At 51.1% G+C, this 17,243-nt stretch overlaps 1 long non-coding RNA gene across 1 annotated transcript in view; it reads left to right on the forward strand.

The window, feature by feature from the left end:
* The window catches only part of LOC144310407 (uncharacterized), a 32,034-nt gene that overhangs the window by 255 nt on the left and 14,536 nt on the right, over positions 1-17,243 (forward strand). The window contains exon 2 of the long non-coding RNA XR_013376115.1: positions 15,879-15,994. This is a non-coding gene — a long non-coding RNA (uncharacterized LOC144310407). The remainder of the gene's footprint in view (positions 1-15,878; positions 15,995-17,243) is intronic.

Below are 17,243 nucleotides of genomic sequence, written 5' to 3' on the forward strand. Positions count from 1 at the left end.
GAAGGGGGCAGGAGCTTGAAGGCTGATCGCGGGAACCCTGCTGAATGTGCGGCCTCCGAGTCCTAAGGAGAGAAATTTCCAAGAAGCAACAAAATGCTCTTTGATTTCATAATGTTTGGAGAGAAAGGGATGCCTTTTCTGGGTTTTGCGTGGCTGGTGGTTTCTTTCTACCTCACTCTCCGTGGTGGGTGCAGAAGGGCTCGTGGGTCTGGGGGTGGAAGCGGGGGGCTCTGGTTTTAGGGCCGCTGCTTTCCCAGCTGCGAGGGAAGCCCGTACCTCGGTTTCCTGAAAGCGGGGGGCCTGGAGACTAGCTCCCCACGGTGGCTATGACAAATCTCAGCAGATATGAAAAGTCCTGTGGTCACTACGGAAGTGTTATATTCGGGGCCCAGTTTGCCAGCTTGCATTTTTAAAGAGAGGAACGGGAGAAGGGGTTTCAGCCTTCCAGTCCCGGAGGTGGACATGAGCCCTCCACCCCCCTCCCCCCACAACCCCCTAGTGGCCAGAGCCGGGTCCAGCTGGGAGCTGCAGGTCAGCATGGAGACTGGATCAGCAGATGGCCTCCGCAGGAACTCCCCACCCCCAGGTTAAGTGGCTGTGGCCTGGTAGCACGGACAGGGCCCATGCTCTTGTGCCTTCACTATTTCTGTGCCTGCTGAGGGACAGGAAGCAAGGGGACAGCATGGTTGTGCACAAAGACTCCGGGCCTACGCCCTCCTGGTATATTCACTCGTGTCTCCTGCAGCGAGGAGTGGCTGGGCTTCCTGGGTTAGTGCCTGTGGACTCCTTTAGCAGATGCTGAGAGCCACAGCACGGGGCCAGGAGGGCCCACTGTATGTGAGGCCAGTTCTGCCTCTGCGCCCGAGTCTGAGATGCCTTTGGGACAAATGGTCACTCCCCTGAGTGTCCACATGTGGCATGTGCCATAAGTGCTGTGTGGTGGTAGCAGCTGAGATGGGTGGCTGGCAGGCTGGGTGCTGGGCAGGAGGTGAGGCTCCTATACTTGCCAGCCTTCCCCTTGAGGGTCTGTCCAGGGGCAGAGGGCTGATGGGGAAGCATCAGCTGGTACCCTGGGGTCCAGTGGCTTCTGCTGCCATGTAGGTTAGTGGCCTGGCTCCTGAGCTTCCCCAGCTTGAGGACTGGCCAGTGCTGTCCTGCTTTGCCCTGCCAGTCCAGTTGTCTGTCTGGCCTCAAAGATTCCCTGGTTCACACACGTGGCAGCCACAGGACTGCACTTATACTCCTTACCCCGCACCCTTCGTGCACATCACAAATCAATCATCCTAAACACACTCTGGCCTTGGGTCCTTCCATCCCAGCATGCTGGGTGGTAGTTCCCACGGGTCATGTAAGCTGATCTTCTGTTGGAGGAAACTGGCCTTACGTGGACACAGCAAACATTTAAAACAGTGTTAGGTTATGATAAATGCTCTGAAGGGGTAGGAAGGTGAAGAGTGCCAGAAAGGGGTTGTTAGTGTTGATGGGGGAGGGAGGGCTTAAGTCATTGAGGAGAAACCTGAAGAAGCCAGGAGAAGCCTCCTCAGGCAGAAGGGTCACCAGCAAGCACTAAGGTCTGCTGTTTGGTGCATTTGCAAAATCGACAAGAAGGCCAGTGAATCTGGTGGTGAGCAGCAGCAGGTGAATTCAGGCAGGAGTCAGCTCATTAGGACTTTGTGTGCCTTGGGACTTTGAAATTTTAGGTACTTTTTTTTTTTTTTTTTTTAAAGATTTTATTCATTTGTCCATGAGAGACACACAGTGAGAGGCAGAGACACAGGCAAAGGGAGAAGAAGCAGGCTCCTCAAGGGGAGCCCGATGCAGGCCTGTATCCTGGGACCTCGGGACCTTGCCCTGAGCCAAAGGCAGATGCTCAACTGCTGAGCCACCCAGGTGTCCTGAAATCTTAGGTTTTAAAACTACCACTCAGGCTGTTTTGTAAAGAATATATAGAGGTGAGAGTGGTGGCAAAGAGACCTACTGGAGATGTTCCTTGGACTGGTTAGAAACCACTGTGGTTCAGACCAGGCTGTAGCATCGGTTTTGAAGGGACAACCAGCAGAGTCTACTGCTGGGTGGTCACGGGAAGGTAGGACGCCACACAGAGGAGATGAAGATGACTCCAACGTCTGTGGCTTGCACAGATGGGTGAATCATTTATCGAGGGGCGGGGAACAGGCTGCTGGGTTTTATGGGCATCTGGAATTCTGTTTTGGCTACAGTACGTTGCCTGTTAGACACCCCACTGGAGATGGTGTTGGGTTCTGGCACCTGGAGTGTGGGAGATTGGTCAGGGCAGGGGTGTCTTTGTGACTAAGGTGGTACCGAATGCCAGGAGATCGAATGAGGTTGCAGAGGGAATGGGTGGTGGAGCTTTTAGGGAGAGCACGAGGCAGAGGATAGTCATCTTGGAGAATGGGAAGAAAATGGTTAGAAGTGATAGAACAGCACTTGCCATCTGGCAGATGTTTGATAAATATTTGTGGGACACTTGGATGGGTAGGTACATACATGGATGCATGCACGCATAAAAAGTGGTAGGATTGGTGTGCAGAGCTGAGCATGAAGGCCAGCTGGGGAATGTAATAGGATAGTAAATCTCTGGGATTTCAGGGGCTCACAGGGCTGGGGCAGTAGAAAGGATTCGGCCTGAACTTGGGAGAGCAGCCAGGCTTCAGGGACAGTTGGAGAGAAGGGGGTGGCATTAGCAGAATTAGGAAGGCACGAGGTGTGTTTAGGAGTCTGTTACAGGAGCTGGACTCTGGATGGGTGGAAGGTTCTTACAAAGGGAGAGTTGGTGCAGCAGAATAGCTGAGGCCCCTCGAGAGGGCCGGGGCGGGGGCAGGGGGAGAAGCCGGAGAGTGGGAGAGCCTGTCCCCCAACCCAGTCTGAGAGGGCGACAGGACACCCCCCCTACCCCTCATCCCCACCCCCAACCCCCGTGGCAGAGCCAAGCTGCCCAGGTGTGGCTGACAACACACTCTCTGGTCTCTGTGAGGTGGGGAAGGCATGAGGATGATGATCTTCATTTGTGTTAGATGCAAATCAAGGTGCAGAGAGGCTGTGGGGCTCCCCTCCTTAGGATGGTGTGGACACAGTCCCACCCCAGAGCCCCCTGGCAGTTCTGGCCGAGTTGGTACTTGCTGCCTCGTCCGAGCAGGTTGCCTGCAGGTCTCTGTTAGGACAGGGAACAGAAACATCTGTTACCTCAGACCTTAAGGTACAGAGCACCAGCGCCCATGGAAATCAGCACCTTTTTCTTTTAGGCTGTCTGGTGGCGAGGGCAGCCAGGAGGGCCATCCGGGGCTACTTTAAATTTCAGCTTGAGGGATTCAAGAGCCCTTAGGAGTGAAAGCGTTTAGTGGCTGGCCTTGTGGCTTTCCCCTCTTTGCCTGGCTGCAGATGCCACGCAGAGGCTGCTAGATGCCAGGGTTTGGCAGCAGGTATGGATCGGTTTTCTCTATTCATAAGCATCTTGGTTCCTGTTGGGGCCCGAAGTGTCCACGAAGCACAGGACTTTCTGGTCAAGGACTTGGCATCCAAGCCCATCTGCCACCAGCCGTGTGAATCTGCATATAGTACTTAACCTTCCTTGGTTTGGTTCCTCATCTATAAAATTAGGCTTATTGAGACACCTGGGTGGCTCAGTGGTTGGGCGTCAGCCTTTGGCTCAGGGCATGATCCTGGGGTCCCGAATTGGGTCCTGCATTGGGCTCCCTGAATGGAGCCTGCTTCTCCCTCTGCCTGTGTCTCTGCCTCTCTCTGTGTGTCTCTCATGATTCATAAATAAAAAATAAAAAAAAATAAAATTAGGCTTATTGTGTTAGGACCTATGTTGTAGAGTCGTGGTGTAAAATACGTGAGATAATGTGTATAGACTGTGGCCCAGGATGCACTGGCAGCTATTAGACATCCACAGAGATAGAGAGCTTTTCTTTCAGTACTTCCATTAAATCTAAAGAATCTTCCTCTACAAAGATAATATTTAGTGAGGTTTTTTAGTTGTTTGATTTTTGCATTGCAAATAATTTCTCTCAACTTCCCCTTCCTAAAAATTGATGCTTTCATTTTTGTTGTTGCAGCTAACTAGAATTGCCGATTTTTAAATGGAGTAAAATGGAGGTGCTTGGGTGGCTCATTCAGTTGAGCATCTGACTCTTGATCTCAGCTCAGGTCTTGATCTCGGGGTCATGAGTCCGAGCCCTGCACTGGGCGTGGAGCCTACTTTATTTATTTTTCTTTTTTAAAGATTTTATTTATTTATTCATGAGAAACACAGGAGAGAGAGAGAGGCAGAGACACAGGCAGAGGGAGAAGCAGGCTCCATGCAGGGAGCCCAACATGGGACTCGATCCAGGGTCTCCAGGATCACACCCTGGGCTGAAGGCAGCGCTAAGCCCCTGAGCCACCCAGGCTGCCCTGGAGCCTACTTTAAAAAAAAAATCATTAAATGGAGTAAATTGCCTTGGAGTGATACAAACAGAACGTACCTGCTCCCAAGTCGCTGCCTATGAGCGCAGGTCGCAATGGACCCCCGTGTGCTGTGGGGGAGCTCCCGTGCATCAAGTCCAGTCTCATCCTGAGGCATCACCTTGACCTCTGTGGTACCAGGTGACCTCTTACCATTTGATGTTAATGACCTCTGTCATTTGATGCTTGGGTTGTCTCCTTTTTTTTTTTTTTTTTGGCTTGTCCTCTTCTGAGAGTGGTGCTGACTCACTACTCCCAGCTTCCCCCGCTGACCTCCTGCAGGCGGGCACTTCTGCCCAATTCCTGTCACCTCCCCTGGGAAGGTAGATGGTAGAAAGGGAGGGTCCATCCGGAGGAGAGAGAGTTGTCCTGACAGTGGGAGTGTGGGGGGCAAGGGTGGATTGAATTGAATTGATTCCTAATCCTAGCGTTAAACATATACTGAGGCTGTCACATCGGGTCATGATAAAATTAATTAAAACAGACTTGAAAGTGGCTAAGACTACTCATAACCCCTCTATTATGAAACCTACCGCCAATGGTGGGGTGAAGCCAGTTTAAAATACTAGATCAGGTGGGCAGCCCCAGTAGTGCAGCGGTTTGGCGCCACCTGCAGCCCGGGGTGTGATCCTGGAGACTCGGGATCGAGTCCCACGTGGGGCTCCCTGCATGGAGCCTGCTTCTCCTTCTGCCTGTGTCTCTGCCTCTCTCTCTCTCTCTCTCTCTCTCTCTGAATAAATAAATCTTTAAGGAAAAAAAAAATACTAGATCAGGTGATTGACTCCTGATCGATACAGCCCCACCTCCAAGACCTCCACGAGGCCTCGGCAATTGTCAGAATTGTCGCCAAACTCCAGAGGAGTTTAACCTCCCTTGCCTTCGACCTGGAGAGACAGAGAAACAGTTCTTGAGAATCTGAGAAAGTTGCTGGGTCCGGGAGGGAGCGGTGTTGAATTGACTCACCCTGGGTACCACCCCACTGTCTGCCTGCCCTGATCACCCCCTGGCTCATCAGGGCATAACCAGATGAGGGGCGCCGGGTGGGATACAGTTGGACCTGAGAGATTGCACGGAGGGAGAAGTGGGATCGGCCAGGGTGATAACCACAGGCCAGACGGTGCTCACCTTGGGCCTCTTCCGTTTGTCTCAGGCCAACTCTCTCGCCAACCACCCCAGGTTCCAAGCCCGCGTCCCACTTTGGTGCCCACTGAGGACTGTCCTATCCCCTCAAATGCATCTAAGTCCACCAAACACTGCAGACCTTCCTTTCCCTTAGAGCCGCTCATAAGCCACATCATTCAACACTGATTGGAGGGGCAAAAAGCCAACCCTTCCCCCCAGCCTCTCATGCTCTTCCCGGCACCGAGGAATCACACCTTCCCCTAAATGCTAACAGAGATGGGAGCTGCCGCGTGTTCGCATAGTGCTAATTATGTTCATTTATGTGAATTGTTTCTATTTAAGCCTAATTACTGTCCTGGAGGCTAAGACTTCTGCTGTCCTTAAGTATGTGTCAAATTAACTTTGTTAAAAGTTGTCTTTACGGCAGCAGAGAGACAGAATGTGGTCTGCGAGTGAGATGGCCCTCGTGTTACCCCTCATTTCCTCAGGGGTCCTGGGTAAGAATTGAATGTTTCCCCGACCTGTTTTCTTACCTCGGAATAAAGAACTCCTGTGCTCAGAGTCGCTAGGAGGATGCCAGGAAGTGGTCTTTCGAACTCCTCCATCCACCCCTGTCGAAGGCTAAGTAAGGTAGCAGCGGGTGAGATAGACTGTCGCCGCCCCCACAGACTCTGTCGTCCAGTCAGGACAGCAGAAGGTTGCATAAGTAATGCACAAACAACAAACATTTATTGAGCTCTTACTGTGTGCCAGGTGCTGTTGTCAGCATTTCTCAAATCTTAACCGATTTAATCCTTGTGTCAACAGTAGGAGGAAGCTAGAGTTGTTCTCGCTTTGCATGTGAGGAAACGTAGACGTAGACGTAAGTGTGGTCATGGCAGAGCCGGGCTCCAATGCACGTGGCATGACTCAGCTGCTGCCGAGAAGGGGTGACCTGCAGGGTGCCCCGGGAATGGACATGGGCGTGCAGGCACTTGGGGGACTGCAGAAGGGGAGGCACATCCCACCACCAGCGCCCTGTTCGGTTGGTTGGAAGCCAGTCTCGGGTCTCCCCCCGCCCCCCCCCCCCCCACCCAACACACACCCAGGAGGAGTGGATGGCACCAGGGTGCTTGGCAGGGTCTCTCCACCGCAGTTTCTAATTTTTATTTGTGGATCTTTTGTCCTTATAGGTTCCTGTCCCGTCAACAGTTTGCAACCTAAAGAGAAAAAAAGTGGTTAGGACACCAGGCAGCATTTCTTACATATTTTCCTGATCCGCCTGTATCACAGGTATCTGCCCTCCAGGGACTTAATCCCATCATGGCTATTTCCATGGTTAAACGGTCCCAGGAATTTGATAAAAGGGAAATCATGCTTGGGGTAGAGTCAGCAGAGAGAAGGAAGAGCCCAGGGAAGAATTCAGATGTTTCATCAGAACTTTAACATTCATCCATTCATTTATTTATTCTTTTCTTCCCTCATTCGCATGTTCACATGCCCGGCACACCTGGGTGAGTTCCTTCTGCGCTGTGTGTCCGCTCCGTGCGGGCCTTGCTTACAGTCGTGGCCATGTCCCTCTGCTGCGTCCCCGGTAGAGTTAGTGGGGAGGAGCAGGTGGGTGCCCTCTGCCTGGGACATCTTGGGCGGTCTCACTCCCTAGGGGCAGGGGGACCACCCCAGAGTCCACTGCAGGCACAGGCAGGCAAAGGGAATAGCATGTTTCTTAAAACAGAATAAACACAATTCACCTTTTCCTGCCGAGCTGGATTATCATGTTGAATGTTCGGGGCTGTGCTGGGTAGTGTGGAACCATGGCCTGAGGGCCCCAGCTTCAGACTACCGGGCTTTTTCTATGTTTTATTGCATTTCCATCACTCTGTTCTCTGCCCCTCACTTGTCTCCCCTGGTGAATTTGTCAGTGAATCTGATTTCTTCAAACCTTCTCCACCCTTCTGAGTTTCTGCTTCTAAATTGCTGTGGACCAGGAGCCCCTGGATGGCTCAGTGGTTGAGCGTCTGCCTTTGGCTCAGGTCGTGATCCCGGGGTCCTGGGATTGAGTCTTGCATTAGGCTCCCCACAGGGAGCCTGCTTCTCCCTCTGCTTATATCTCAGCTCATCTCTCATGAACAGATAAATAAAATCTATAAATGAATGAATGGGGGATCCCTGGGTGGCTCAGCGGTTTAGTGCCTGCCTTCGGCCCAGGGTGTGATCCTGGAGTCCCGGGATCAAATCCCACATCGGGCTCCTTGCATGGAGCTTGCTTCTCCTTCTCTCTCTCCTTCTGTGTCTCTCATGTATAAATAAATAAAATCTTTAAAAAAGAAAGAACGAATGAATGACTGCGGGTCAGAAATCCCCATCCCCGTGACAGGTTAGCACTGTGAGCTATGAGTTAACGAGTGAATCTCAAGGGCGATCTTGCCTCCACCCCAGTATCAGAGGAAGGGACAGGGTGTCATTTGAGAGTGAAGCATGTCTTTGATTCCTTGCTTTTTAAAATTGTTTCTTAAGATTTTATTTATTTATTCATGAAAGAAACAGAGAGAGAGAGACAGAGAGAGTTCTAAGATGAATTTACCTGGTTTTGAATTTCAGCTAACTATCACATTGGGGTGACAGTTTATCCAAGGGGAGTATTAATGAACAGAGTATGTGAATAGTCACAGAACAGTGCATTGGGGGTAACCATACCTTCTGAGGAAAGGAAAGAACTCGGTGTAGAAGTTTGTGCTGCTCAGAGGCCTCTTTCTTACTCCTCCCTCCCTGCCCCCCAACACCCTACCCACCCCACCCCGTGTTGCTGTTTAATGAGTTAATGGATGACTCCAGGGCTGTGTTTCCTGTGGCGGCTGTAACAAATTTACCACAAACTTGGGGGGTGGGGGGGTTACAACAACAAAAATTGATTCTCTCACAGTTCTGGAGGCCGGAAGTCCCAAATCCAGCAGGGCTGCCAATGCTTCTCCCCCGCCTCCACCTCCCCTAGCCTGAAGGCTGTGCAGGAGCCAGTCAGTGAAGCCAGCAGGAAGGATGCTCAGGGCAGGCAAGGCAGGGCCACGAGGCCCAGGCACAGGAGAGTCAGCATCAGTGGGCCAAAGCCCCTGGTCTGTGATCTTGGAGAGATCTCCCCTGCCACTGCCACCCCCACCTACTGTCCAGCAAGCTGGTTTGTGGCTGACATTTAAAAATTAGAGAGCTTTGTTTTTTTGGCTCGAGCCAGGTAGCAGATTCACTCTGCACCCGAATGCAAAATCCCACCCCCACCCCCCCGCCCCCAACAGGACGAGGCTCCCCGCTCAGCCAACTGAATCTGCACATCAGGGTGTCTGTATTCTTTTTTTTTTTTAATATTTTATTTATTTATTCATGAGAGACATGGAAAGAGAGAGAGAGAAGCAGAGACACAGGCAGAGGGAGAAGCAGGCTCCATGCAGGGAGCCTGGTGTGGGATTTGATCCCGGGTCTCCAGGATCATGACCTGAACCGAGGGCAGATGCTCAACCACTGAGCCACCCAGGCATCCCATCTGTATTCTTCTGAGGGCAGGTTTTGCCTGGTGAGCCCATGGTCAGGCAAGGTCTGAGGACATGTGGTACTTGAGGGCGTCGTAGGTGGAAAGTAAGCCATCAGTATGCAGGGACAGGAGCAGAAGGGACAATCCTCAGGATCCACACACATCTCTCCCTTATAACTTCTCTCAGGTCAGTCTTGAGCTGTCCGACCATTGGGACACTGGGTCCTGATGCTCTTATGAACACACTTGATGCTTGAGCCCTTCCTTTGGGGGATACCAGTTGGTTCCCCCACTAATTCACTGCCTGGTGCAGTGGATTCGTATCTGATTTGGCTTCTGTATGTCTTCCATTCTCTTTGGTTCCGCATCTCAGATCACCAGTTAACCCTCTGAGCTGCAGCCCTCGCCAGGACTCTGGACTGGGGCTACGGTGAATGGCTCGCCTCTTGCATGACCCCCTTCACCAGACCCCTGTGACTGAAGTGACTTCTCTATCCTGCCCACTGGGAATGTTGCTGTTGTTTACCTTTTAGCTGATCTTCATAAGCTAAAGGCGTATGTACAGACACAAACCTTAGATGATTATTCTGAGTATTATTTTTCAACCTACCTCTTTTTCTTTCCAATGTTTTACGATGTTTGCTGAACTATTAAAATGTGATGGTTTCTGGCTGAATGTTGCAGCTCTAGTTTTGCCTTGGATGGCAACAGGAAGTAACTGCTCATGAGAATGTTAGAGTTTGTGAGTTGTCCCATTGGGTCAAGCCCTGTCTCCCCAGCTCCGGTCTTGTCTCTAGGTGTCTGGTCCCTCTTGCAGTACAGGGGAACTTGGAAGGGTGACACCATGTGTGAGTTATTCACCAGCCTGTAAGAAAGCCAGTAGAGGGGAGCCCAGAACTCATGATGGAAAGCAGTAAGGGGTTGAAGTGGTAGGGATGATGCCAAGTTCAGGCCTGAGGCTGAGGCAAGGATTTTAAGTGGAAAAGCAGATCTCAGGCCCCAAGGGTCAGGAAGTGGGGGTGCAGTGCCTTGTTTGAACTCCTAGCAGACTGGGTGGCTAGCGATTGGCAAGCTTCTGGATTTTAGTCATGCATGACGTTCCTCAGTGTGAACCTCAGTGGTGAGTGTTGGATCCAGACCCTTATTTGGATCTGAGTGGATGTCGGTGGGGATGGTCACCTGCTCAGGGGGTGTTGGCAGGAGACAGGGGGGTGTCGGGCCTGCAGCTTTCCTTCCCCTGCCTCCCCTCCGTGCCCGGGCTCCTGGTCTGGCACATGAGCTGTTTTTCTCATTTCCCTGTTTGGCACTAAGCTCTGTCTCACCACCTCTACCCTTTGTCTTTGGCCTTTGTGGTCTCGCTTGGGCCACTTTTCTGGGGTCTGGTGACCGGGAACAGCAGCTCCGTGCAAGCCTGCCCTGAGCAGGTGAGGTGTGTTCCCAGGGAAGTAGGTGTGGATACAAGATATTTCTGCCCTCATTCTTTCCTTTTAAATGTTCTTTTAAAATGATAAAATTAGTACAACGCTCGTAAAAAGTCAAACAATCCAGAGGTAGATGAGGCTAATGGGTTAGGCCAATTTCTGGCCTGCGTCTCCTCACAACTCCCCAAAGGCAGCCACTGTCAGGTCTGGGCTTATGTCAGCTCCTGGGTTTTCTGGTGACCAGTTGCTGAGCCTGTGGCAGACCAGAAAAAACTCCAGGAGTGTGATGTGCTCCTTACATTTCTGGAGCTTCTGTCTCTGCAGGACTCACATTCCAGGGTGCACAGTGAGGTGCAGGGGTATCCCCCAGATGTGTCTGCCACCAGCTCAGCCCTGTACTCCTGGGGCTCACCAGGCAGGAGCTTGTCTCAGGAGGTCTGAGGTGGACTCGATCAGCTCTGCCTTCATGTGACGTGAGGGTGGACGCGCCCGGCTCTCCCTTCCCTACCCCCGTGCACTTGGACGTGTGGCATCTGCTGTTCCACTGAGCTGGCAGGTCAGGAACGCAGAAAGACTCTGCTTTAATGGGTGAGGCTTGTATTTATTCAGGCAAGACAAACTGTGTGAAAGTTCACTGACGCCCGTGAAGCACCTGCCACCGGGCAAGGTTACCTGCTGTGACGGCGGAGGTGTCATTGTTCTTTTTCCTTGGCTTCATAGCTTCAGTCTGTGCCCTTCAGAGCTGAGCTGCAGTGGGGTGAGCCCCGAGGTCTGGAGCCCTCTGCGAGTGGCAAGTGAGAGCCTGGAGCAGCTGGGCAGCTCGCCCAAGCTGAAGTCTGTTCCCGGAGGTCACTCCAAAGATGCAAAGCCCATGATCACAGGCAGGAGGGGTCCCCACCAGTGGCCCTCTGGGCTATGGGACATGTCAAGTGACTAAAAAGGTGACCAATTGCCCAGGACTTTTAAAGAAGAGAGAAAAGTATTTCTCACTGTGTTAGGCTGTTTCCAAACTGTTTTCCAAACTGACATTTGGGGCAGGGTGATTCTCTGTGCCGGGGGTGTCCTGTCCGCCATGTGAGACATTTAGTAGCATCCCTGGCCTGTACCCACTGGATGCCAGTGGCACCCTCCACCTGCAGTTGTGACAACCCAGAACGTCTCCAGATATTGCCAGCTGTCCCCTGGGGGACAGACCCCCCCCCCCCATTGAGACCCACCAGACTCCAGGATTCAGAAATGGGCTTCCTATGACCACTGCTTGGGCATCATGAGCTGCTTCTCGCTTGGGTGCAATTTTTCTTTGTTCCTTTTCCAAAAGGCTGACCTCATCCGCCTCATTTGTTTGTTTCCTTGACTCACCCTGCTGTAACCACAAGCAGCCTTCCTACTTTGAGGGATCCCAAATGACTTATCATGGGACTTTATATGTAAATTTGAAAGATTCTGGCCGCCTATATTGGGGGCAGGAAGCCTCAATTTCATTTTTAGCTCTGTTTGATATGCACTCCCCTAGAGTATTTCCGAGCATGGGGAGCTCCTGCCGACAATTTTACTGTGAGCACCTTTGCAGTTTGGTTTTCTGAAATCGCTGAGCATTTCTCTCCCTAAGTTTGGGTCTTAGCCCAGTGACTAGCAGATGATCTAAGGGCCAGGGCAGTCTGAAGTTGGCCAGAGCTTGAGGGATTTTCTGAAAGCCTGTGACCTGGGACTGGCTGTTTGAGAGCGAGGAGGAGGAAGAGGGAGTCAGGCCCTAGGATGGACCCACCCGGGATCATGCCACAGGGCTGTGTATCAGGCCCCTTGAGCAGGGCTGGCCTGTTTGCTGGCTCCTCTTGGGACCAGAGTAAGGGAGAAGCTGACTTTGAGATCCGGCTTCACAAAGCACAGTGTTGCCCTGAGGCCCGACATAACTCTGAGGTTGGAGGCCTCGCCTGACCCAGGCAGCCTTTTCCTTTGCTCCTTTGGGGAGTGAGGTCACCCCCGAGGAAGGAGGTTGGGTTCTGCTTGAGCTCCACCACTGCTTCTCCCTTGGGCAGCTTTCCCTGCCTCACTGTCTGCTCAGGGAAATGGGTTCTGGTTTCCTGGTAGGGGCTTTAAACTTAGCATCTGCCCTTGCACTGGAAAACCCCAGTTATCAGAAGATCTCAGTAGTGCCCACAGCTCTTGGATGCTACCGTTCTGTTCTGCAGTGGCTCCCAGAGGTTCGGATTACTAGGCCACCTCCAAAGCACACAATTTGAACTTGAGCAGTGGTTGGGATGCCCCTCCCTCTCGCCTCCTTCCCACACACCTGTGCTGGGAGCTCACACACTCACTATGGACTTGCACTTGGTGAGCATTGGAGAGTGCAAGGGAAGAGAAGTTAGGTCTGGCTGCCCAGGGCTCCTAGTCCCGGATGGCAAGGAAAGGACCCATGATGCTTGTGGACTCGAGACCACCAGCCCCACCAGCTGTGCCCCTCAGCACCTTGGTTCAGACATCAAGCCAGGACCCCCTCTTGCAAGCCAGAGAGTATCCCAGGTGCTCAGTCACCTTTGTTGAAGGTGTGGGGATAGGCAGGCTAGGTGAGCCTGTGTGTGCTCAGAGCAGAGTTTCTCGAGGGTGCCTGGAACCTTTGCTCTTTGAGGCTGTTCTTCCTGCCTTTACCTGCGCCAGAGCCTAGTGGAGCTCTGAGGCTTCCGGATTCCAGTGTCAGCGGTAGCCAGTCTGCTGGAGTAAAGCTGCCTTCCCAAAATAGCCACCCAGAGGGAAAGAGCAGCCCTGGAATTTGATCCCAATGATGACCATGACGGCCTTGCTCAGGCTCCCAGTCCCACCCAGCTCCACCTCCCTGACTGTCACCCAGGAACTGTTGATGGGTGTGGGAACCGGGTCTTTCCTGTCTCCTCTTCCCTCCTTCCTCTTTGTTCTTTCTCACCACCAGCTTTGAGATTAGATACAAACAATTCAGGAAAGATGTGCCAGCATGGGTGGTGGTGGTGGTAGTAGGGGGTGATCACAGGGTACAAACAGAGGAGGGAGCGCCTCTCCACAGGTGAGTGCACACCTATGGAGGGGCCAGGTGCTGGCAGAGAGCCCAGCCCCTGGCAACCGAGTCTGGTGCCTGGCCCCAGGTGGCAAGCCCGACAGGTCAGACAGGTGGAGCCGGCCCTCAGCCCACAAAGCAGGTAACCTGCCTTTTTTTCCCCCCCTGCTGGTTTAGTTCACTGTCAACTTCAGGGAACATTTACACCTTGAGAAAAAGACTTTTGGGATTAGTAGAGAAAATCATGAATTTGTTTCTAGAGGATTTACTGTGTGTGTGCAGGAAATTTGGCCTTGGCATTAGAAGACACATTTCTAATTGTCTGATCTTTTGTTCCGAAAAGTAAATGTCTTAACAGGGCCTGGTTGCTTAACGGTGAGTGGGGAAGGCAGGGCCCCATCAGTATCCCAGGTGCTCGGTGATCCTTATTGAGGGGCTAAGGACCAGAGTTTTTCAGTTAGTACAGATGGAAAGCCTGTGGAAGGCTCTATGGTGGTTAGATGGGCTGTTTTCCATAAGGGGGGGTTTGGGCTGGGGGCTCTCTCTGCCTGGCAGCAGGGCTCAGTGTTAAATCAGGGCCGCACCCTCAGTCTCTACTCTGAGAAGCACTTAGGGGGTGGGGGAAGTGCCGGGCTTCTTCCAAAATTCAGATTTATGTTATAGCCCCTTGGGCTGGATTTTATTTTGAAATTGTCTGTGAAGTTCTGAAATTATGAAAGCCTGTCTCTGCAGCAGTTTCACTCCCGCTGTATTTAGCCCTTAGTGTCCAGGGGGATTTCTGGTCAGAGGACAGGAAGGGAGTGCAGGTCTAAAGCACAAACCCAGGACCCTGTATCCGAAACCAGGACTGCTTTTGTCCTGTCAGGCATCATTGAAGGTCCAAGTGGTCCGGGCGCGCTCCTCTCTGCTGCCGTCAGGGAACATCACCCACCAGGTCACTGGAGAGGGTTCAGAACAGGGGCCACCTGCCTAAACTGTCCTTGCTCCATCTATTTGTGCAGGGAGAGGACGGGGCTGCTGTTTCTGCTGCCGTTGAAACAGATGTTTTTGTTAAATGCTTTTCCTTTTTTGTTTTTGTTGTTGTTGCTGTTGTTTTTTCAATTCCAAGGTAATTTGTGATGTTTAGATTGCTTAGATCATGGGATACATCTGTTAGGATTCCTTCCTTTGCAAGTAAGACAGCAGTTCTACTCAAACTGACTTAAGTAGTTGGAACAGTAAGTGTTGTACAAAACCCTAATTCCAGAGGCTGGAATGGGGTGGCGGGGTGGATCCAGGGCTCGATGATGTCGGGGCGTTAGGTTCTCTCCATATTTCTGCTCGGCCATCCTCTGAACAATGACTTTGTCTTCTATCTACCAGCTCTCTTCCGGCCAGCCTTCCTGGGCACCTCTTGTTAGGAGTGAGGAAATCCTTCTCGAAGCCCCAGCAGACTTTCCCACACATCTCATTGGCCAGAATGATGACTGAGGCCCGGCCAGCCCCAAAGGATGGGTGGCAAGGGAAGGGGCTGGCCGGGATGGCGTTGGTGAGGTCTATGACTCAGAAGAGGCTGGGCTTACCTGAGCCAAGTCAGGGCCTGTGAGTAGGAGCAGAGAGGCACAGATTTGGGGCAGGTAACCAGGATCTGCTACATCAGAGACTTGAAATTGATTCAGATTTCTAACTGGCTTGGGGATTCAATAACCAATAATAATGCTCACTCTGAAAACACATGTATTTAATACTCCATTCTTTTTTTAAAAAAAAAAGATTTTTTTTATTTATTCATGAGAGACAGAGAGAGAGAGAGAGAGAGGCAGAGACACAGGCAGAGGGAGAAGCAGGCTCCCTGCAGAGAGCCCGATGTGGGACTCGATCCTGGATCCTGGATCCTGGGATCATGCCCTGAGTCAAAGGCAGATGCTCAACCACTGAGCCACCCAGGCGTCCCAAAGGGAGCGTAATAGTCCATTCTTAACTCAAGGGCACTTCTAGAAAGTCACGGCGTCTGCTGTTCCCCGTTCACTTGCCAGACAACTCCTCTTCCCAGTGAGCTGGTGGTCCCGGTTGGTGGTCCTCAAGCATTTGAGCTGTTCTCCCTCCCGATGAACGTGCTGCTTCAGGCCTCCATCTTGTAAGGACTAGAATAGGAAACACTAAGGATTCTAAATATTCAGAGGTGTTAGATGAGTAAGGTCCCCAGTTCTGCAGAGGGCAGAGGCAGCAGGCTTCTGGCTGGCAGCCCCCAAGAGCCAGCAGACATGCATGCCATTTACCCAGGGATGTTGCAGGTCCAATGGAGGGACAAGCGTGCACCAGTGTCACCTACCAGGGACTATGTGGCCTTTTCTTTTTTTTCCAGGGAAGGCACAAGTGGATCCTGAAATTCAGGAGAAACGGAGGTGCTGCCTGCCCTTCTGGGAATGCTGATTCCCCTCGACCCAGACTGACAATAATTGTTAAGGTTAAAACATCCGAGTAAGTCTTTTATGGACTTGTCCCGGAGATCTCCCACTGTTGTGTTATTTTTTTTTACCGTGTATTTAGGCTTATTTATTTTTATTTTTTTCCATTTTACTTAGTTATCGTACAATGCAATATTGGTTTCTGGAGCAGAATTCACTGGTTTATCACTTACATATAACACCCAGTGCTCATCACAACAAGTGGCCTCCTGGATCCCCATCACCCACCTAGCCTCTCCCCCACCACCTTCCTCCATCAACCCTCCGTTCTCAATTGTTAAGAATCTCTTATAGTTTATCTCCCTCTCTCCTCCCCACTCCTTTGCATATGTTCATCTGTTTTCTTTCTTAAGTTCCACATTTGAGTGAGATCACATGGTATTTGTCTTTCTCTGACTGGCTTATTTCACTTAGCATAATACCCAGAATTCCATCCACGTTGTTGCAAATGGCAAGATTTCGTCCTTTTTGATGGCTGAGTAGTATTCGTGTGTGTGTGTGTGTGTGTGTGTGTGTGTGTGACATCTTTATCCATTCATCAGTTGATGGACATTTGGGCTCTCTCAATAGTTTGGCTATTGTTGATAATGCTACTATAAACATTGGGGTCCATGTGTCCCTTCAAATCTGTATTTTTGCATCCTTTGGGTAAATACCTATTAGTGCAATTGCTAGGTCATAGGGTAATTCTGTTTTTAACTTTTTGAGAAGATTCCATACTGTTCTCTGGAGTGGCTACACCAGTTTGCATTCCTTTTTATTTTTTTTTATTTTTTTGCATTCCCATCAACAATGCAGGAGGGTTCCTCTTTCTCTGCATCCTCACCAACACCTGTTGTTTCATGTGTTGTTCGTTTTAGCCATTCTGACAGGTGTGAGGTGGTATCTCATCGTGGTTTTGATAGAGTGATGCTGAGCATCTTTTCATGTGTCTGTTAGCCATCTGGATGTCTTTTTCAGAAAAGTGTCTATTCATGTCTTCTGCCCATTTCTTCACTGGATTATTTGTTTTTTGAGTGTTGAGTTTGGTAAATTCTTTATAGATTTTGGAGACTAACCCTTTATCTGATACGTCATTTGCAAATATCTTCTCCCATTCCGTAGGTTGCCTTCTAGTTTTGTTGATTGTTTCCTTCAGTCTGCAGAAGCGTTTTATCTTGATGAAGTCCCAATAGTTCATTTTTGCTTTTGTTTTTCTTGCCTCAGGCAGTGTGTCTAATAAGTTTCTATGGCCGGGGTCAAAGAGGTTGCTGCCTGTGTTC

The sequence above is a fragment of the Canis aureus genome, chromosome 3 (assembly GCF_053574225.1).
Source record: "Canis aureus isolate CA01 chromosome 3, VMU_Caureus_v.1.0, whole genome shotgun sequence".
Classification (NCBI taxonomy): domain Eukaryota; kingdom Metazoa; phylum Chordata; class Mammalia; order Carnivora; family Canidae; genus Canis; species Canis aureus.